The sequence below is a fragment of the Teleopsis dalmanni genome, unplaced genomic scaffold (assembly GCF_002237135.1).
Source record: "Teleopsis dalmanni isolate 2A unplaced genomic scaffold, ASM223713v2 unscaffolded_contig_3132, whole genome shotgun sequence".
In the NCBI taxonomy this organism is placed as follows: Eukaryota; Metazoa; Arthropoda; class Insecta; order Diptera; family Diopsidae; genus Teleopsis; species Teleopsis dalmanni.
This window is the reverse complement of record NW_024034514.1, coordinates 1-5,581: the sequence shown is the minus strand read 5'-3', so window position 1 is coordinate 5,581 and position 5,581 is coordinate 1. Positions and strand designations below refer to the sequence as shown.

At 29.7% G+C, this 5,581-nt stretch overlaps 2 non-coding genes and 3 pseudogenes across 2 annotated transcripts; all 5 read right to left on the bottom strand.

Moving 5' to 3' along the window:
* Positions 1 to 511: 511 nt before the first annotated feature.
* LOC119664970 lies at positions 512 to 630 on the bottom strand. The gene has a single exon (XR_005251316.1). It is a non-coding gene; the product is annotated as a 5S ribosomal RNA (ribosomal RNA).
* A 941-nt stretch (positions 631 to 1,571) lies between these two features.
* LOC119664972 lies at positions 1,572 to 1,689 on the bottom strand (annotated as a pseudogene).
* A 924-nt stretch (positions 1,690 to 2,613) lies between these two features.
* On the bottom strand, positions 2,614 to 2,732 carry LOC119664973 (annotated as a pseudogene).
* Positions 2,733 to 3,621: 889 nt separating this feature from the next.
* Positions 3,622 to 3,740, bottom strand: LOC119664971. The gene has a single exon (XR_005251317.1). It is a non-coding gene; the product is annotated as a 5S ribosomal RNA (ribosomal RNA).
* Positions 3,741 to 4,664: 924 nt separating this feature from the next.
* On the bottom strand, positions 4,665 to 4,783 carry LOC119664974 (annotated as a pseudogene).
* Positions 4,784 to 5,581: the final 798 nt, after the last annotated feature.

Here is a 5,581-nt window from a genome sequence, read left to right as displayed (position 1 = left end):
AGTGCTAGTGCTAGTGCTAGTGCTATTGCTAGTGCTAGTGCTAGTGCTAGTGCTAGTGCTAGTGCTAGTGCTAGTGCTAGTGCTAGTGCTAATAAATAGGCGCAATCAATAGATTGTTGTTTTATTAAATTTTATTCAATAAGGACAAGGAATATAAGCAAAGCTTCTTAATTAGTAATTTTACTTGAAAAGTTTTCTATCATTTAAGGTTTTCATTCACGCTGGCACTCGTACTCACACTTGCACTCGCACTCGCATGCATGCCTATTGTACATTTTATATGGAACTGAACAAAACTTGAGCTTACGTGCATTTCGTATACGACACGATTACAATTTCAAAATTAAAAATGATGCGAATATACGTATACAGCAGAAATTAGTTAAATAATTGCATTTTATATAAATAAATAATAGATATGTGATATAAAGAAAAATATTATTAGTAACAAAATAAAATAAAAAAAAATTAAAACCGCAAAAAAAAGGAAAAAAGTAAAAAAGTGTTGTGGAGCCAACAACACGCGGTGTTCCCAAGCGGTCCCCCATCTAAGTACTAACCGCGCCCGACGCTGCTTAATTTCGGTGATCGGACGAGAACCGATGTATTCAACGTGGTATGGTCGTTGGCAAAGAAAGCGTTTCAAAAAATCTACATCTACCAGTATTTTAATCTTATTCTTATTCTTATTCTTATTCTTATTCTTATACGTACTAGTTACTACGTACTATATATAATATGGAAAATGGAAAATGGAAAATAGAAAATACTCTAAAGCTATTTCCAAAGCTATTTTATTTTATTTTTCATTTCAATTTAAATAAAATAGAAAAGTTTCTTTTTTCTTCTTCTCTAGTGAAGTTAATATGAACAGAATAGAAAAATTAAACTAAAACTGTTATTGAACATATCCGTGTTTGTATTTTACATGCTTAATTATGTAGTACTATTGCCTGTAACATTAACTTTAACTTTAACTTAATCTTTAAGGAAGAATAAAATTATTATACATACTTATATTTTTATTAAAAAATTTAAAAACATAATGAATGCTAGTGCTACTGCTAGTGCTAGTTCTAGTGCTAGTGCTATTGCTAGTGCTAGTGCTAGTGCTAGTGCTAGTGCTAGTGCTAGTGCTAGTGCTAGTGCTAATAAATAGGCGCAATCAATAGATTGTTGTTTTATTAAATTTTATTCAATAAGGACAAGGAATATAAGCAAAGCTTCTTAATTAGTAATTTTACTTGAAAAGTTTTCTATCATTTAAGGTTTTCATTCACGCTGGCACTCGTACTCACACTTGCACTCGCACTCGCATGCATGCCTATTGTACATTTTATATGGAACTGAACAAAACTTGAGCTTACGTGCATTTCGTATACGACACGATTACAATTTCAAAATTAAAAATGATGCGAATATACGTATACAGCAGAAATTAGTTAAATAATTGCATTTTATATAAATAAATAATAGATATGTGATATAAAGAAAAATATTATTAGTAACAAAATAAAATAAAAAAAAATTAAAACCGCAAAAAAAAGGAAAAAAGTAAAAAAGTGTTGTGGAGCCAACAACACGCGGTGTTCCCAAGCGGTCCCCATCTAAGTACTAACCGCGCCCGACGCTGCTTAATTTCGGTGATCGGACGAGAACCGATGTATTCAACGTGGTATGGTCGTTGGCAAAGAAAGTGTTTCAAAAAATCTACATCTACCAGTATTTTAATCTTATTCTTATTCTTATACGTACTACTTACTACGTACTATATATAATATGGAAAATGGAAAATAGAAAATAGAAAATAGAAAATACTCTAAAGCTATTTCCAAAGCTATTTTATTTTATTTTTCATTTCAATTTAAATAAAATAAAATAGAAAAGTTTCTTTTTTCTTCTTCTCTAGTGAAGTTAATATGAACAGAATAGAAAAATTAAACTAAAACTGTTATTGAACATATTCGTGTTTGTATTTTACATGCTTAATTATGTAGTACTATTGCCTGTAATATTAACTTCAATATTAACTTTAACTTTAATTTTATCTTTAAGGAAGAATAAAATTATTATATATACTTATATTTTTATTAAAAAATTTAACATATGAATGCTAGTGCTACTGCTAGTGCTAGTGCTAGTGCTGGTGCTAGTGCTAATAAATAGGCGCAATCAATAGATTGTTGTTTTATTAAATTTTATACAATGAAGACAAGGAATATAAGCAAAGCTTCTTAAATAGTAATTTTACTTGAAAAGTTTTCTAACATTTAAGGTTTTCATTTACGCTGGCACTCGTACTCACACTTGCACTCGCACTCACACTCGCATACATGCCTATTGTACATTTTATATGGAACTGAACAAAACTTGTGCTTACGGTGCATTGCGTATACGACACGATTACGATTTTCAAAATTCAAAATTCAAAATTCAAAATTAAAAATGATGCGAGTACACGTATACAGCAGAAATTAGTTAAATAATTGCGTTTTACATAAATAAATAATAGATAGGTGTATAAAAAAAAATATTATTATTTACAAAATAATATAAAAAAAATTAAAACCGGAAAAAAAAGGAAAAAAGTAAAAAAGTAAAAAAGTGTTGTGAAGCCAACAACACGCGGTGTTCCCAAGCGGTCCCCCATCTAAGTACTAACCGCGCCCGACGCTGCTTAATTTCAGTGAGCGGACGAAAACCGATGTATTCAACGTGGTATGATCGTTGGCAAAGAAAGTGTTTTCGAAAAAATCTACATCTACCAGTATTTTAATCTTATTCTTATTCTTATTCTTATACGCACTACTTACTACGTACTATATATAATATGGAAAATGGAAAATGGAAAATAGAAAATACTCTAAAGCTATTTCCAAAGCTATTTTATTTTATTTTTCATTTCAATTTAAATAAAATAGAAAAGTTTCTTTTTTCTTCTTCTCTAGTGAAGTTAATATGAACAGAATAGAAAAATTAAACTAAAATTGTTATTGAACATATCCGTGTTTGTATTTTACATGCTTAATTATGTAGTACTATTGCCTGTAATATTAACTTCAATATTAACTTTAACTTTAACTTAATCTTTAAGGAAGAATAAAATTTTATACATACTTATATTTTTATTAAAAAATTTAACATATGAATGCTAGTGCGTGCTACTGCTAGTGCTAGTTCTGGTGCTAGTGCTAATAAATAGGCGCAATCAATAGATTGTTGTTTTATTAAATTTTATACAATGAAGACAAGGAATATAAGCAAAGCTTCTTAAATAGTAATTTTACTTGAAAAGTTTTCTATCATTTAAGGTTTTCATTCACGCTGGCACTCGTACTCACACTTGCACTCGCACTCGCATACATGCCTATTGTACATTTTATATGGAACTGAACAAATCTTGTGCTTACGGTGCATTGCGTATACGACACGATTACAATTTCAAAATTCAAAATTAAAAATGATTCGAATATACGTATACAGCAGAAATTAGTTAAATAATTGCATTTTATATAAATAAATAATAGATATGTGATATAAAAAAAAATATTATTAGTAACAAAATAAAATAAAAAAAAATTAAAACCGGAAAAAAAGGAAAAAAGTAAAAAAGTGTTGTGAAGCCAACAACACGCGGTGTTCCCAAGCGGTCCCCCATCTAAGTACTAACCGCGCCCGACGCTGCTTAATTTCGGCGATCGGACGAGAACCGATGTATTCAACGTGGTATGGTCGTTGGCAAAGAAAGTGTTTCAAAAAATCTACATCTACCAGTATTCTTATTCTTATTCTTATTCTTATTCTTATACGTACTACTTACTACGTACTATATATTATATGGAAAATGGAAAATGGAAAATAGAAAATACTCTAAAGCTATTTCCAAAGCTATTTTATTTTATTTTTCATTTCAATTTAAATAAAATAAAATAGAAAAGTTTCTTTTTTCTTCTTCTCTAGTGAAGTTAATATGAACAGAATAGAAAAATTAAACTAAAACTGTTATTGAACATATCCGTGTTTGTATTTTACATGCTTAATTATGTAGTACTATTGCCTGTAATATTAACTTCAATATTAACTTTAACTTTAATTTTATCTTTAAGGAAGAATAAAATTATTATATATACTTATATTTTTATTAAAAAATTTAACATATGAATGCTAGTGCTACTGCTAGTGCTAGTGCTAGTGCTGGTGCTAGTGCTAATAAATAGGCGCAATCAATAGATTGTTGTTTTATTAAATTTTATACAATGAAGACAAGGAATATAAGCAAAGCTTCTTAAATAGTAATTTTACTTGAAAAGTTTTCTAACATTTAAGGTTTTCATTTACGCTGGCACTCGTACTCACACTTGCACTCGCACTCACACTCGCATACATGCCTATTGTACATTTTATATGGAACTGAACAAAACTTGTGCTTACGGTGCATTGCGTATACGACACGATTACGATTTTCAAAATTCAAAATTCAAAATTCAAAATTAAAAATGATGCGAGTACACGTATACAGCAGAAATTAGTTAAATAATTGCGTTTTACATAAATAAATAATAGATAGGTGTATAAAAAAAAATATTATTATTTACAAAATAATATAAAAAAAATTAAAACCGGAAAAAAAAGGAAAAAAGTAAAAAAGTAAAAAAGTGTTGTGAAGCCAACAACACGCGGTGTTCCCAAGCGGTCCCCCATCTAAGTACTAACCGCGCCCGACGCTGCTTAATTTCAGTGAGCGGACGAAAACCGATGTATTCAACGTGGTATGATCGTTTGCAAAAGAAGTGTTTTCAAAATCTACATCTACCCAGTATTTTAATCTTATTCTTATTCTTATTCTTATACGTACTACTTACTACGTACTATATATTATATGAAAAATGGAAAATGGAAAATAGAAAATACTCTAAAGCAATTTCCAAAGCTATTTTATTTTATTTTTCATTTCAATTTAAATAAAATAAAATAGAAAAGTTTCTTTTTTCTTCTTCTCTAGTGAAGTTAATATGAACAGAATAGGAAAATTAAACTAAAACTGTTATTGAGCATATCCGTGTTTGTATTTTACATGCTTAATTATGTAGTACTATTGCCTGTAATATTAACTTCAATATTAACTTTAACTTTAACTTAATCTTTAAGGAAGAATAAAATTTTATACATACTTATATTTTTATTAAAAAATTTAACATATGAATGCTAGTGCTACTGCTAGTGCTAGTGCTAGTGCTACTGCTAGTGCTAGTGCTAGTGCTAGTGCTAGTGCTAGTGCTAGTGCTAGTGCTAGTGCTAGTGCTAGTGCTAGTGCTAGTGCTAGTGCTAGTGCTAGTGCTAGTGCTATTGCTAGTGCTAGTGCTAGTGCTAGTGCTAGTGCTAGTGCTAGTGCTAGTGCTAGTGCTAGTGCTAGTGCTAATAAATAGGCGCAATCAATAGATTGTTGTTTTATTAAATTTTATTCAATAAGGACAAGGAATATAAGCAAAGCTTCTTAATTAGTAATTTTACTTGAAAAGTTTTCTATCATTTAAGGTTTTCATTCACGCTGGCACTCGTACTCACACTTGCACTCGCACTC